The sequence below is a fragment of the Leptodactylus fuscus genome, chromosome 11, assembly GCF_031893055.1.
Source record: "Leptodactylus fuscus isolate aLepFus1 chromosome 11, aLepFus1.hap2, whole genome shotgun sequence".
Classification (NCBI taxonomy): Eukaryota; Metazoa; Chordata; class Amphibia; order Anura; family Leptodactylidae; genus Leptodactylus; species Leptodactylus fuscus.
Genome location: NC_134275.1, coordinates 50,487,507 through 50,503,490, shown reverse-complemented (window position 1 = coordinate 50,503,490; position 15,984 = coordinate 50,487,507). Strand labels below are relative to the sequence as shown.

The window sequence follows — 15,984 nt, the reverse complement described above, 5'->3', positions numbered from 1 at the left end:
GGATGTGTATACAGTCACCCTGTGAAGTCTATGAGGCTCCTGGACCAGATGTTTTAGCATTAAAGTGAGAGGAGATAAGCCGGTGCCAGACGCCGCTTATCTTAGACTATATTCAGACTATGGATAAAAAACGGGTGATACACTCCATTTTTTACGGCCGCTTTAGTATACGTTTTCGCGGATCCGTCGTAGACTTGAAAACAGACAAAAATAGGATAAGATAAGATATTCCTTTAATAGTCCCACAATGGGGAAATTTCAGTGATACAGTTTCATAGATGGTACAGTAGTATATAACAAGAGAGAGACACATAGAAGCTCATGGCAGATAGAGAAATCCTAGGAATCATAGCAACTAAAAAAGAAAGAAACACAGACACACTGCAGGATCATTTAGTTCTCTGTGCAGATTGATGTTAATAATAATAATTATAATTATAATAATACAGCCGACTTGGTTGTAGGACACGAGGAGGGGGGTCACAGCATGTGGATATAACAAGCAGAAATTTTTGCAGAGGTGGGGGACATATCATGATAACATGTGGCAGTTCCTTTGGTAGGTGGTGAGATCTCCTGCTCACAGCTGATAGTTCGGTATCTTGCATCAGCACTATTGTCCTTTTAACCACAAAAAATGCCCCAAATGTCCTTCATCACAAGCCGTCCTCCTCCTCCTCACCACAGTGTTCTACTGCCCCAAGGAAGTCAGAGACCATCCAGGTATACATGGTGCTGCTCTCTTGCCAAGCTTCCATAACTCCTGGGGTAGGTGGGTGATGGTTCCCAGGCTGTTAGCGGTCCGTAAAAAAAACGTGCATTGTACTCGGTGAGGGGATTTATTCCGCCATGTTCACATCTGTGCCACAGTGTCCATTGTTCTGATCCATTAAGAGAGCAGAACAATGGACAAAGAGAGTGCTAAAATAGGGATGGCCACTAGACCCCACTGACTATAATGGGATCGGCCGGGTCATAACCATTCGCTATGTGGGACCCTAGATTAAAAGTTAGCGCAGTTAGACTACACAGCGTTACCCTATAGTCACACGACATTGAAAGTCGGCTGCAACAGATGTCATTTATGTCTTTTCTATGGCTGTCAAATGGCCACGTTAATTTCATGAATGGGGGGTATTCAAATAACATAATGGACTGTCAAAATATTGGGCATGTTTTTGTCTATTTTATGGCTCCCTGCATAACCTGCACTGTACAAGGCATATTTCACCCACAGTCGTGTGAATGTTGGCTTAGTCCACCTATTCCGAAAACTCAGCATATATGGGGGTAGGCACAAATTAACAAATGCAGCAGAAAAGCAGTGAAATACACAAGTGTCTTTGCTGCCTTTTTTCCCTGTATTAGGTTATCTGTGGACACTATACTGTAGACTATAATGGTGTCCAGCGGGACTTTTTTCTCAGCCAATTTTTGGCAGAATCTGCAACAGAGTCTCTTCCATAGACTCTGACGCAAATCTGAACAAAGACTCAGCTGTGTTTTTATATTTTTTTATTTGCCTCCTGTGAGCAAAATTTTTATGGATGCTACGTCTGGTTGTTCAGATTTCTTTATACTAGACACTTGCATTGCCCCGGAGAATAAGTGATCTGTTCATCCATGAGCTGTAGAAGTCATGAGTTGCTAGAAGTGACGTGGAGAGTAGCTCAGATAGCCACGTCTGTGTATAGGGTGATCAAAGTAACGTATGTCTATATATAGGTTGCCCACAGTAATGTATATCTATGTATAGGGTGACCACAGTAATGTACACTCACCGGCCACTTTATTAGGTACACCTGTCCAACTGCTCGTTAACACTTAATTTCTAATCAGCCAATCACATGGCGGCAACTCAGTGCATTTAGGCATGTAGACATGGTCAAGACAATCTCCTGCAGTTCAAACCGAGCATCAGTATGGGGAAGAAAGGTGATTTGAGTGCCTTTGAACGTGGCATGGTTGTTGGTGCCAGAAGGGCTGGTCTGAGTATTTCAGAAACTGCTGATCTACTGGGATTTTCACGCACAACCATCTCTAGGGTTTACAGAGAATGGTCCGAAAAAGAAAAAACATCCAGTGAGCGGCAGTTCTGTGGGCGGAAATGCGTTGTTGATGCCAGAGGTCAGAGGAGAATAGCCAGACTGGTTCGAGCTGATAGAAAGGCAACAGTGACTCAAATAGCCACCCGTTACAACCAAGGTAGCCGGAAGAGCATCTCTGAACGCACAGTACGTCGAACTTTGAGGCATATGGGCTACAGCAGCAGAAGACCACACCGGGTGCCACTCCTTTCAGCTAAGAACAGGAAACTGAGGCTACAATTTGCACAAGCTCATCGAAATTGGACAATTGAAGATTGGAAAAACGTTGCCTGGTCTGATGAGTCTCGATTTCTGCTGCGACATTCGGATGGTAGGGTCAGAATTTGGCGTCAACAACATGAAGGCATGGATCCATCCTGCCTTGTATCAACGGTTCAGGCTGGTGGTGGTGGTGTCATGGTGTGGGGAATATTTTCTTGGCACTCTTTGGGCCCCTTGGTACCAATTGAGCATTGTTGCAACGCCAAAGCCTACCTGAGTATTGTTGCTGACCATGTCCATCCCTTTATGACCACAATGTACCCAACATCTGATGGCTACTTTCAGCAGGATAATGCGCCATGTCATAAAGCTGGAATCATCTCAGACTGGTTTCTTGAACATGACAATGAGTTCACTGTACTCCAATGGCCTCCACAGTCACCAGATCTCAATCCAATAGAGCATCTTTGGGATGTGGTGGAACGGGAGATTCGCATCATGGATGTGCAGCCGACAAATCTGCGGCAACTGTGTGATGCCATCATGTCAATATGGACCAAAATCTCTGAGTAATGCTTCCAGCACCTTGTTGAATCTATGCCACGAAGAATTGAGGCAGTTCTGAAGGCAAAAGGGGGTCCAACCCATTACTAGCATGGTGTACCTAATAAAGTGGCCGGTGAGTGTATATCTATGTATAGGGTGACCACAGTAATGTATGTCTATGTATAGGTTGACCACAGTAGTGTATGTCTATGTATAGGTTGACCACAGTAGTGTATGTCTGCATACCTCCCAACTTTCAAAGAACAGAAAGAGGTACAAAAAGTGCAGCAAATTTAACTCCACCCACTTCCATATTGACTCCGCCCATTCTCATCCATTTTTTTTTTTTTGTGATCCCACACAGTATAATGCCCCTATCCTACACTCACCCTAACATGATATGCCCCACATTATAATGTCCCCCCTCCAATTGCCCCACAGTATGAAGTCCCTCTGCTCGTGCCCCAGTTTACACTGGGAGCAAATAGGGGGACATTAAACTGAGGCAGCTGGAGGGGGACATTAAACCATGGGGATAGCTGGGGGGTGACATTAAACTGGGGGCAACAAGAGGCGGACATGTTGCCCCCAGTTTAATGTCTCTTTCCAGTTGCCCCCAGCATAGTGTCTCCAGTGAGCCCCATTGTTTAATGTCCCCCCTCATCTGACCCTCGTTTAATGTCCCCCCCTTAAGTTGCCTTCAGTTTAATGTCTTCCCCCTCCTTCAACTGCCTCAGTTTAATGCCCCTTCATCTACCCCTAGTTTCATGTTCCCCCCTCAAATTGCACCCAAAGTTTAACATATAAAACACTGATACTCACCTGTTTTCGCTCCCCTGTAGCTCTGTCTCCAGTCCCAGTCATGGAGAATTCTGGGAGCTGCAGGGATGATGTGAGTGACATCATCATATCGCGCCTACAGCTCCCGGGGCCGGAGTGCAGGGAGAGCACAGTGATGAGGCAGGGGTTGTCTGCTCATGCTTCATTCACTATTGTATTCAATTCATCTGCGTCCAGAGTTGAATCCGGGACATACCTCCCGCTGACTGGGACTGTGAGACACGACTAGGAATCCAGGGCTGTCCCGCAGAATTCGGGACAGTTGAGAGGTATGCATCTGTATATAGAGTAATCACAGTAATATATGTCTGTATATAGGGTGATCAAAGTAATGTATATCTGTCTATAGGGTGACCACAGTGATATACCGTACACATGTGGACAAAATTGTTGGTCGCCCTCGTTTAATGAAAGAAAAACACACAATGGTCACAGAAATAACTTGTATCTGACAAACTGGAATTTGCCAAACTACATGTTGACAAGCCACAATGCTTCTGGGAGAATCTCCTATGGACAGATGAGACAAAAATCTAACTTTTTTGCAAGGCACGTCAGCTCCATGTTCACAGACAGTAGAATGAAGCCTATCTTGAAAAGAGCACTGTCCCTACTGTGACACATGGAGGGGGCTCTGTTATGTGCCTACTGTGACACATGGAGGGGGCTCTGTTATGTGCCTACTGTGACACATGGAGGGGGCTCTGTTATGTCCCTACTGTGACACATGGAAGGGGCTCTGTTATGTTCTGAGTCTGCTTTGCTGCATCTGGCACAGGGTGTCTTGAATCTGTGCAGGGTACAATGAAATCTCAACACTATCAAGGGATTCTAGAGAGAAATGTGCTGCCCAGTGTCAGAAAGCTTGGTCTCAGTCGCAGGTTGTGGGTCTTGTAACGGGATATTGACCCAAAACACACAGCTAAAAAAAAAAACAAGAATGGCTAAGAGGAAAATATTGGACTATTCTGCAGTGGCTTCTATAAGCCCGCGCCTAAATCCTATTGAGCATCTTTGGAAGAAGCTGAAACATGCCATCTGGAAAAGGCCCCTTCAAACCCGAGACAACTAGAGCAGTTTGCTCATGAGGAGGGGGCCAAAGTCCCTGCTGAGAGGGGCAGAAGTCTCATTGACAGTTACAGGAATCGTCTGATCGCAGCGATTGCCTCAAAAGGTTGTGCAACAAAATATTAAGTTACCAGAACCATCATTTCTGTCCAGGCCGTGTCAGGAGGTTTATTTTTTTTTAAATTCTGTTGTAGCGAAAAGCAAAGTCTGACTTTCCTTTGTTCATTTTCATAGAATTTTGTTATTACTTTTGTCAGATTCCAGTTATTTCTGTGACCATTGTGGGGTTTTTCTCCATTAAACAAGGGGGACCAAAAATTTTGTCCACGTGTGTATATCTTTGTATAGGGTGATCACAGTAATATATATCTATATGGGATGACCACTGTAATATATGTCTTTGTATAGGGTGATCACAGTCGCCCACTTTAGACACTACTGGGTGTTGTTTATTTAGTTAGTCTGGGTGGACGCCCTACAGTCCTATTTCCAAAGTGTAAATGTAGATTTCCTATGAGATTAGTCAGACTTTCCTCCATTGTGTTGTTAATGGTTTTCCTACCAGGGATTGACTTTGATCAGTGATCTCCATATTGTTCTGCCGGTACAGGAGACGTCCTGGAGGCTTCTAGCACTAAACAAATTTATGGTAGATTACCTGAGCAGACAACCCTCATCTCCTATAGTACAGTAGGTTTCTTCACTTGGAGGCCCCACAACCAGTGTTTGTGGGAAGGGGGGGGGTCTGATATATACGGTATAAGTACTCCAAACCATTATAATGACTTGTCATCCACAGTTTTCAATATATGCCCTTGGGCGCCTAGAACCTGGCCCCTATCTTTTGAATAAACATACCCTGAGGGCCCATGTACATAGCTCTTTAATGTATTCTTATTGGACTGTAATAAAGTGCCCACAGGCTGCAAAGGGCCCATGCTGTGACCTCTCTAGGCTGCGATGGGCCCATGCTGTGACCTCTCTAGGCTGCGATGGGCCTATGCTGTGACCTCTCTAGGTTGCGATGGGCCCATGTTGTGAACTCTAGGCTGCGATGGGCCTATGCTGTGACCTCTCTAGGCTGCGATGGGCCCATGCTGTGACCTCTCTTGACTGCGATGGGCCCATGCTGTGACCTCTCTTTTCCGCGATGGGCCTATGCTGTGACCTCTCTAGGCTGCGATGGGCCTATGCTGTGACCTCTCTTGACTGCGATGGGCCCATGCTGTGACCTCTCTAGGCTGCGATGGGCCCATGCTGTGAACTCTCTAGGCTGCGATGGGCCCATGCTATGACCTCTCTAGGCTGCAATTGGCTCATGTTGTGACCTCTCTTGGCTGCGATGGGCCCATGTTGTGAACTCTAGGCTGCGATGGGCCCATGCTGTGACCTCTCTAGGCTGCGATGGGCCCATGCTATGACCTCTCTAGGCTGCGATGGGCCAATGTTGTGAACTCTAGGCTGCGATGGTCCTATGCTGTGACCTCTCTAGGCTGCGATGGGCCCATGCTATGACCTCTCTAGGCTGTGATGGGCCCATGTTGTGATCTCTCTAGGCTGCAATTGGCTCATGTTGTGACCTCTCTTGGCTGCGATGGGCCCATGTTGTGGACTCTAGGCTGCGATGGGCCTATGCTGTGACCTCTCTAGGCTGCGATGGGGCCATGCTGTGACCTCTCTAGGCTGCGTTGGGGCCATGCTATGACCTCTAGGCTGCGATGGGACCATGCTATGATCTCTCTAGGCTGCAATTGGCTCGTGTTGTGACCTCTCTTGACTGTGATGGGTCCACCTTGTGAACTCTAGGCTGCGATGGACCTATGCTGTGATCTCTCTAGGCCGCGATGAGCCCATGCTGTGACCTCTCTAGGCTGCGATTGGCCCATGCTGTGACCTCTCTAGGCTGCGATTGGCCCATGCTGTGACCTCTCTAGGCTGCGATGGGCCCATGCTGTGACCTCTAGGCTGCGATGGGCCTATGTTGTGATCTCTCTAGGCTGCAATGGGCCCATACTGCACTTTTTGAGGCTATGACCCCTTAGATAAGCCCATAAGGACTTTGTATACTGCTGTACAGGATCCATTCCTGTGTATTCTGATTTTAAAAAAATCACTTGTCTGTAGCACGTAAAATGTATTTTATGAGAAAATGGTGAAAAAAATTAATGTTTTTTGACAAAAGTGAATTTTTGTGGAAATTTGGACCTTTGTACTCGAGTGAAGTAAGACAAACATGTAAAGATCAAAAATCTTTTGCCAATTCATCATTATTGTAATACTTAGGCCTTCTGCAGGATCCCAGACTGGAAAATGTGCCTCATACATTGGATGGAGTTCCGTATCAGGCGTCTGCTACTTGTTGCATCATAGTGATATACAATACTAGGAATCCCTCAGTGTGCTAAATTAGACAGCAGAGCTGCAAGACTGCAGAGCTGTGTGCTAGTCATGTGACCGTGTGGCCTAATGGATAAGGCGTCTGACTTCGGATCAGAAGATTGAGGGTTCGAGTCCCTTCATGGTCGGTTTCATTTTTCTTTTCTTTTTTTTTAATTTATTTATTTATTGATTGAATTTTTATATTTTCTTTTGTCCTTATGTGACATAATTTTGAGAGTAGACAGAACAGATGACTTTTGTATACCGTCTATTTTCCATAGATAAATTTGCCAAAATTTGCTTACAATTAAACAGGCAGTCTGATGCTACACCAGATTTATCACAGTGACTGATGTTGGATGATAAATCTGATGTATCTTTAGATTATCTAGTTTATGTTTATACCATCTTTTAGGGTACAGCCCACGTTGTGGAAAGGCAGAAGTAGGAAATATCTAGGAAGATCTTATACTTCTTCCTTCCGCTTTATCCACTCCTGCCTTTGGCTAAAACAAAACAAAAAAATTGCAGCAAGACCCGCAACAAAATAAAAGCTGCTTTTCTGCAACATGGGGTCTTAGCTTTAATTGACTTTCTTTGAGCCAGAATTTTTTTTACACTTATTTTGCCGCATCATGACACATTTAAGCCACATCCCAGGCTCTCCTCTCGGTCATCCTTGGTAGGATCTCTGAGATAAGGAAAGATCTTCTGCGGCACTTTCTTACGGCTGCCAGAGCTGTCGTCCCCAGGCATCGGCGAAGTGCTACACCGCCTTCCTTGCTTGAGTTTTTTACAGGAGCGTCTCCTCATTCAGAGAATGGAAGCCCTGGTTGCGGAGGATTCTCCGGATCCCTCCAAGCTTGACAGTATGTCACACCTCACAACTTTTGAAGAGCCGAAAGAGGGACAAAATATGCAGCGTGCGTGCGCAGCAAACTTAGCTCCGCCCACTTTTATGTTGATTCCGCCCATTCTCATTCATTTTTCATGTGCCCCCACACAGTATAATCTTCCTACAGTCACCTGTAAATTATATTCCCCCCTCCATCTCTCCCAGTTTCATATAACCCCTTTATCTGCCCCCAGTTTCATGTCCCCCCCTCCATCTCTGCCCCCAGTTTCATGTCCCCCCCACCTCTGCCCCCAGATTCATGTCCCTCCATCTCTGCCCCCAGATTCATGTCTCACCCCTTCATCTGCCCCAGTGTCATGCCGTCACCCCCCTTCATCTGCCCCAGTGCCATGCCATGCCGTTCTCCCCCCTTCATCTGCCCCAGTGTCGTGCCGTTCTCCCCCCCCCCCTCATATGCCCCAAGTTTCATAGGCCGCCTACATTACATTCCCCTCAATGTTTAACACAAACACTTATACTCACCTTCCAATGCTCCCCCACCGCTCTCTCACTCCACTCACATAGTTGTAGGCCCGATGTGACGTCATCACATTGCGCCTACATACGTCGAAGCCGGAGCGCAGCGGTAAGGCAGGACGCCAATGAGTTGAAATCAGGACATACCTCCCGCCAATCGGGACCGCGGGATCAGGACACCGTATTTGCGGAAATCGGGACGGTTGGGAGGTATGAGTATGTGAGTGGTGTTTCAGGAGTCATCACTCTATATCCTGATAGGTGGATCCCGCGTTCTCTCCCTCTTCTCCTTCTGGTCGTTGGTCTCCCCTTCCTCCCCCTTCTTTCCCCCCTTCCCCCATATACATAAGCCATATCCCTGTTTTTCTAGAATCGACAACCACATCTCTAGCATGTTGAAAAATTGTAGCCCAGACTAGATGCACCATATTTATGCCAATTTTATTGTCCTAACCACAATAGTAAATCTGGGCCATAGATTTTAATAAAAAACTGTTTTTATTTTTACGCACTTATGGTTATGTTGGAATCAAAGCTTTACAAAAAATTACAGACGGAACACATACAGAAAAAAACACGTGTGAACAAGGCCTGTGCATAAATTTAATGATTGTTTTAAAAGAGCCACTTTGGTCCTTTGATAGACACTTTGGTCCTTTGATAGCTATAGGTCTGTATCTGTAAAACGTACAGTTTGTTTGTTTGGTCGACCTCGGTGGCAGCTGCGGCAAACATTTTTCTTAGTAATCTTATCTAAGCTGTAAACCCTGACTGCACAGCTCTGACCATAGTTGGTTTCTGTCTCTACATCCTTCTCCATAGTTGCCAGCTGTTCTTAGTTTCCAAGTACAGTCTCTGGCTGGAGGGATAATGCTTCGCAATGTTTGCCCCTAGGGCCAAGTTCACACGTCACAGAAATTTTTCCTGTTAATTTTTATTTTTTTTTTTACATAGGAGACACAGTAATGTTTCATTATTCTACGGCTATTAATGTGATTTGCCCCATTTTGTGTTAAAAAAAAACTAAAAAATTTTTTCCAGCTCTATTGTTATGATCAATTTAGTAATGTCCCAATAGGTCAGTAGATACATTGAGATCTTCACGTCTCCTCAAATCTGTTTTTGTTAGTTGAAGTAGAACTGATGTGATGCCATTGTTGTTGGGCATGGCTTTTAGGTAGGGGTATATGGGTGACCGCGTGGCCTAATGGATAAGGCGTCTGACTTCGGATCAGAAGATTGAGGGTTCGAGTCCCTTCGTGGTCGTTTTCTTTTTTAATTACAGAAAGTTTCAAAAACATTTTGTTACCAAATCAAGCTTTCAGGGTGTCCTGACATTTAATGTATTCTGGGATACCTACTTTTATAAACGTTGGTTAAATAAATTAAAAAATTAGATTTCTCAGCCTGTGGATCGTGGAACTCCTTTTATATCGCAATTACAAAATAAGCCAAAAAAAAGGTAATAGATTCTTAGATCATCATAAATTAGGCAGTACAATATAGTAAGACGACTTTGGCCACAACGCCCATCAGTCTACCAAAGATTTCAGGATTGCCCTGCGACTCCTTCACTGATGTAAGTCAATGGATCATATTACAACCCCCGAGGGAGCTGCAACTGTGTCTTCTAGTTACAAAAAAGATTGAGCAGTGGTGGGATTTTTTGCAAATAGAAGTCGCTGCACCCACATGATCACAGTTCCTTCTTTTACAATTATGAAGGGGTTACAGGGTGACCCACTCAAGAGTTTTTTCCTCCAGCAAAAAGTTGTTGTCAGAAGTGGGATTTGAACCCACGCCTCCATTCAGAGACCAGAACACCCATGTCTAGGTAAGAGCTTCCTCTTGAGTCTGGCGCCTTAGACCGCTCGGCCATCCTGACATACATGTTAAGTCACACATGTCCACATCATCTGCTGGAGATTGTTGCGTGTTACAATTAGTTAATTCTAGCAGTCCCATAGACCATGAATAAAGCAGCAGTGCACATGCTCAGTCTACCACTCCATTAAGACAGGGTAATGGACCCCCCATGTTTAGATGCCAGAATTGGGAACTGAATCCCAAGCAGAGATCAGGCGTGGGTGTGAAGCTAGCCTTACGGGGTTTTTAATGAATTCGAGGATCTTTACTGATTCTGACTGACCATTTGTGAATCGGAGCAGGAGTCCGATTCCACAGCTCTGGAAATCAGGACGAGTATCTTCCACATATGGGTTGATAGTAGAGATGAGCGAACACTATTCGAAACAGCCGTTTCGAATAGCATTCTCCCATAGAAATGAATGGATGTAGCCAGCACGCGGGGGGTTAAGCGACCAGCAAAGTCAGCGTGCCGGCCACTTCTGTTCATTTCTATGGGACTGTGCTATTCGGATCAGCTGTTCCGAATAGTGTTCGCTCATCTCTAGTTGGTAGGAATATCTGGCCAAATAAAAATTCTGGTCATGGTTTTTACTAGTGTATGGCCCAGTAATCCTGGACCAGTCCTGGACTGGCTTAGTGTCACCGTCTCGGCAGCCCAGCACAGGAAGCGAGCGGTGGATTGGGGAGGCCCTGTGGACGCAGTGCTGCTCCACCGGCCTCCCCTCACGCTCATGCAGAGAGCAGGTTCTCTGCCTGCTAACGCCGCCCCGTCCGCCCCGCCCCCTCGGCTTTCTGTCGTCCGCCTCAGGCGGCATAAAAGCTAGGTTCACCCCTGCCATACATGGCCTGGAAACATTCAGTTCGGCTTATTTTACAGCTTTTATCTGAATAATTCTGTAATTTCATGTCTGTAAAATTATATTTACTAATTCATTTCTTGCAGATATTTACTTGACTCTTCTTAGTACAGTGAATGCACCCGTGTATAGGACGACATGCTCAGAAGATTACCTTATATGATGAGTTTGTAGGTTTCACTTCCCGCTTTGGGCTTTGTACCTCTTCATCCGGGCATACTGTTACCATATTTCTGCTTTGCAGTTTTTGCATTGAAACTAACAACCCTGTGGTCTCTGATGTTTGTCTCATTGCTAGGAAACAAATTTCAACATATTATTAATGTGAAGAGACTTGAAATGCAATCAAACGTGTTTGAAGAAATAGAGAGTGATTTTGCAGCCTGTTCTCTGCTCGGAGCATTCCAGCGTGCCGTCTATTATATGTTTAACAAAGATTATAACACAAGGAAACCTAATAAATAATGAAGACTCAGCACGGGGAAGATCCTGACTGTTTATATAATAATTACATGAAAATCGGAGGAGAGAAAATGAGTTGTCAGAAGTGGGATTTGAACCCACGCCTCCATTCGGAGACCAGAACACCCATGTCTAGGGAAGAGAATCTCTTGAGTCTGGCGCCTTAGACCACTCGGCCATCCTGACAAGCTGTGAGAAGCTTTACGGTTTCAAAAAGATCAGTCGTGCACGCCACACATTGCTCTCATATTTTATTGTTAATACTTTAAGATATGCAACAACAAGGATTTGGCTAATTGTAATAGATTTTATCGATCAGTTACAGAACTAATGCTCTGCTCAATGTTGGGTTGTAAGATTAGAGCATTTATGACCGGCTTCATGAATGTTTCAAAGATATATACAAATCCAGGGCAAAAACAATATTTTTTAAAATCGACCGGAGGAGGTTACAAATTTTTTTAAAAAAATCATACTCACCAGTCCCCAATGCTCCAGTATCCTCCCAATGCGGTCCATTCTGTCTGCTGGACTGTCTTCTCAAAGTAAAACTCCTCGCCGGCTGTGACATCCTAGATCCCTGTCGTTGATTGGCTTCAGCGGTCACGTGGCATCAGGAAGAGACCCCGGAACATCACAGGAAGTGACATCATGCGCCCTTCAATGAGGCCCCTTATCAGCCTTGGCATTCATGTGCAGCGGGGACTTCTGCTGAAAGATAACAATGGACCGGCATGACCGGACCATGCTGGGAGGCATCGCAGAAAGGAGAGTATGATTTTATTTTTATTTTTTTTACACCTATTTTTTTTTACCTATTTAAAATAGTAAATTTTTACCTGTGCAACCCTTTTAAGGCTGAGGTTCCACGTTGCGGAGCCAAAGCCAGGTGTGGATTAAGCAGAATGTACAAGTATAAGCGCTTCCGATATAATTCCCATTTTTTTGTAGCCATTCTTATCTTTGGCTCAATAAACCACAGCAAAATCTGCAACAAAAAAGCTGTAACGTGGAGCCTTAGCCTAAAGTGGAGCTTTCATGTCCTCTACAATGTGACCTATTCTATACCACTGCAAGGCTGATGGTGCACTGAATTCAGCGCTGTGTCAGCTTTATATGTACTCCAATGTTCCTAAATGTACCCCTAAAGATAAATATATATCCCTAAGTCATACCACAAATCTACGCCCGTCATTTAAGATCAGGCACACCTCCATGCTCTAGGACAGTGGTGCCCAATACGTCGATCGCGATCTACCGGTCGATCACAAAGGAAGTATGGGTCGATTGCGTGGCATTTTTTATTTATATATTTTTTTAAAAACTTTTTTTTGTTTGAACCAGCGCAGGAGAGATGCCGGTCTCCTTGCGCTGGTTCAGACATCTACGTTTCAGCGTAGGCGGCGTCGTCACGCCACCTACGCTGATATGCAGACATCTACCAGGAGAAAAGGAGGCGGCCGCGGGAGCAGCAGCAGCATCGAGGTCGGTAAGTATGAGAATTTTATGTTTGTTTGTTTTATAATAAGCCGCTACCTGCAGGAGTATTCCCAGCAGGTAGTGGCCTATTTACCAACCTCCCTGTACCTGTTTACTGCCACCCCCGCTTCCCCTTGTACTATAGGCCGCGGCGGGCGGTAGTGAATAGGCCCGGGCCAGGCCACGATCCCACTACCGCTATTATTATATTCGGGGGTCTTTTCAGACCCCTGAGTATAATAATCAGAGCCCCAGGGGAGGTAGGAGAACATAAACAATGTTACTTACCTCTCCGGGATCCGATGTCAATCTGACAATGCTGCAGCCCAGGCCCCATCCCACAAGAAGTGGGTAGTAGATCTTTTGACTTTTATAAGTCATTTTATAAGTAACTCACATGCTGAAAAAGTGTGAGCACCCCTGATCTAGGATTAGAGGCTCTGACCTCTTAGTAGTTCTGGCCAGTCTGACGGGTGGGGTCTATTGGGTTCCATTATGGTTTCTGTAGTGTTTGAGTGGAAGGCTTGAACTTCTGAGACTGATGGGTAAGGCATCTGATAGTGCCTTCAATGGCAGTGTGAAAACTATCCAACATGATGGTGTTTTGTTTATTACATCTCCTTCGTTCTGCATGGGACAACATTTTCAAGGCCTAAAAATACCAAGTTATGTGGCAACCAGTCATACCCTTAAATGCCTTAAGAAAAAAAAAAAGAAATCTAATTTTAGCATTTAGTTGAGAAACAGAAGAGAAGGGGGAAAAAGAAAAAAAAATATTGTCAGAAGTGGGATTTGAACCCACGCCTCCATTCGGAGACCAGAACACCCATATCTAGGTAAGAGTTTCCTCTTGAGTCTGGCGCCTTAGACCGCTCGGCCATCCTGACAACTGTTTGACATTTGTTCTGTGAGTTTTCTCAATCCAAAAATTTACAGATCTAGTTTTCCAAATACACATTTTTGCAATATTTCTCTGATTAATGATTTTAAAACTGTTTCCTACTTAGGGTATGTTCACGTTACAGAATTTAAGAATAATTCAGATTCCTGAAGCACAATTTTTCTGCTTGACCAAATTTCATTGCAGAATCAGCAAATTCAGCACCAGGCAGAATTTTTCTGCCTCGTATTCACTTCAATGAGAATTAAAATACTAGAAATGGTTTTAAGTGATCAACTTGTTCATCTCCCAGCACAAAATGCAAGCGTCCCTGGGTGGGCTCGAACCACCAACCTTTCGGTTAACAGCCGAACGCGCTAACCGATTGCGCCACAGAGACAACTGGGTTGATGCTTTTTTCTGGTTTACTAATGATGTATATGTCAGATATTCCAGTAACAGCCAGAGCTGCATTCACCCCATTACCCTCACAAATACAATATTATTATGAATATGACCATTTCTTCAAACCTTTAGAATATTTTCCATGGTTTTATTTCTTATTATCGGTTTTCATGACATTGACACTATTTTATTAAACATTGAAAAAGTATGTGGAGAATGCGGGCATCGATCCCGCTACCTCTCGCATGCTAAGCGAGCGCTCTACCATTTGAGCTAATTCCCCTTTCTTAAAGAGATTCTACCACTAAAACACTTTTTTACCCGCACTATGGCTGGGACCGCACTTTTGCGCATGCGCAGTACGTTCGGCAATCTTCGCTGAACAGAGAGCATACTGCGCAGGCGTCCGACAGACGCTGAAGAGGCAAGGGGAGGACACCGAAGACCAGAGAGGCGGCGCTGCGGTCTGTTTTCGAGCTGCAATGGGGACGCCCCCATCGCTGCGAGAGAACTAATTAGCATACCGGTACAAACCGGTATTTTGAACGAACGGCGCGGCGGAGAGCACTTCCACAGGTAAGAGACGAATAGCCTTTTTAAAGGCTATTCCGACGTGGTAACTAGAAAAAAAAGTGTTTTAGTGGTAGAATCCCTTTAAGAAATGTTTTTGCAAGAATTAGTAGGAGTACAGCTTTAAGAGACAATCTAAAGAATGACTTGTAAGAAGTAAAAGTCTCAGCCAATCCTATCCTACTAATCCTACTAATATTATAAATGTGAAAGTTTGTGTGTTTGGATGTTTGTTCCTCAATCACACAAAAACGACATTTGGCACATGCATACCTTGGAACTTGGAATGAAACATAGGCTACATATTTTCCCGGTAAATGCCCCCACATTGAGACCGCTAGCCCCAAATTCGTTGTGCTGCAAGGTTAACGGAACTCAGATTACGTCATCCATTGTTCTTCAGCCGCTTTCCAATAGGCCCGCGGCATTGTGTGGGCGGTGCTAAGGATGCTGTACAAGCTGGAGAACATGCTGCCTACTGCAAGCTCCGGAGTGTCCAGAGCAAGCGTGCTGTGGGCGCACGAGAAATCCCTCCGCTGTGCCGGCTGTCTGCGCACTCCGGAGGACTGAACAGTTCTGCCTCTGCTGGGGAGGGGTTGCCTGCGCCGCTGTTGGCAACCACGGGTCAGCCTGGAGACAGTCCAGCATGTAGCGACCATGCAGCCGCTGTCTACAATTGCACACAGTATCGTGTGCGCAACATTTTGTGAGTACGCCGGGTGTTTCAGCTCTGCTACCTATGCCGCGGGAGGGGTTTTTTGAAGGAAAGGTGGGGGCAGGGGCGCCCGGGATGGGGGGCTGCACGGCAGGGGAGTCTGTGGGATGGGGAGCAGGGGGTCGGGGTGGGTAAGTGGGGGGCACGCGGAAGGGGGTCCAGGGACACATGGTACTGCAGGGGGACCCTGGGCACATGCGTGAGAGTGGTTGGGGGGTGCCGGAACACACCTG

At 45.4% G+C, this 15,984-nt stretch overlaps 7 non-coding genes across 7 annotated transcripts; 2 read left to right on the top strand and 5 right to left on the bottom strand.

The window, feature by feature from the left end:
• The first annotated feature begins 7,215 nt into the window (after nucleotides 1-7,215).
• TRNAR-UCG (transfer RNA arginine (anticodon UCG)) lies at nucleotides 7,216-7,288 on the top strand. The gene has a single exon. It is a non-coding gene; the product is annotated as a tRNA-Arg (tRNA).
• A 2,419-nt stretch (nucleotides 7,289-9,707) lies between these two features.
• On the top strand, nucleotides 9,708-9,780 carry TRNAR-UCG (transfer RNA arginine (anticodon UCG)). Its single transcript has one exon. It is a non-coding gene; the product is annotated as a tRNA-Arg (tRNA).
• Nucleotides 9,781-10,289: 509 nt separating this feature from the next.
• TRNAL-CAA (transfer RNA leucine (anticodon CAA)) lies at nucleotides 10,290-10,399 on the bottom strand. The gene is made up of 2 exons: nucleotides 10,362-10,399; nucleotides 10,290-10,335 (listed from the first exon to the last, which is right to left on the bottom strand). It is a non-coding gene; the product is annotated as a tRNA-Leu (tRNA).
• Nucleotides 10,400-11,779: 1,380 nt separating this feature from the next.
• On the bottom strand, nucleotides 11,780-11,888 carry TRNAL-CAA (transfer RNA leucine (anticodon CAA)). The gene is made up of 2 exons: nucleotides 11,851-11,888; nucleotides 11,780-11,825 (listed from the first exon to the last, which is right to left on the bottom strand). It is a non-coding gene; the product is annotated as a tRNA-Leu (tRNA).
• A 2,070-nt stretch (nucleotides 11,889-13,958) lies between these two features.
• Nucleotides 13,959-14,068, bottom strand: TRNAL-CAA (transfer RNA leucine (anticodon CAA)). Its single transcript has 2 exons — nucleotides 14,031-14,068; nucleotides 13,959-14,004 (listed from the first exon to the last, which is right to left on the bottom strand). It is a non-coding gene; the product is annotated as a tRNA-Leu (tRNA).
• Nucleotides 14,069-14,387: 319 nt separating this feature from the next.
• TRNAN-GUU (transfer RNA asparagine (anticodon GUU)) lies at nucleotides 14,388-14,461 on the bottom strand. The gene has a single exon. It is a non-coding gene; the product is annotated as a tRNA-Asn (tRNA).
• Nucleotides 14,462-14,676: 215 nt separating this feature from the next.
• TRNAA-AGC (transfer RNA alanine (anticodon AGC)) lies at nucleotides 14,677-14,749 on the bottom strand. Its single transcript has one exon. It is a non-coding gene; the product is annotated as a tRNA-Ala (tRNA).
• Between the last annotated feature and the right edge of the window lie 1,235 nt (nucleotides 14,750-15,984).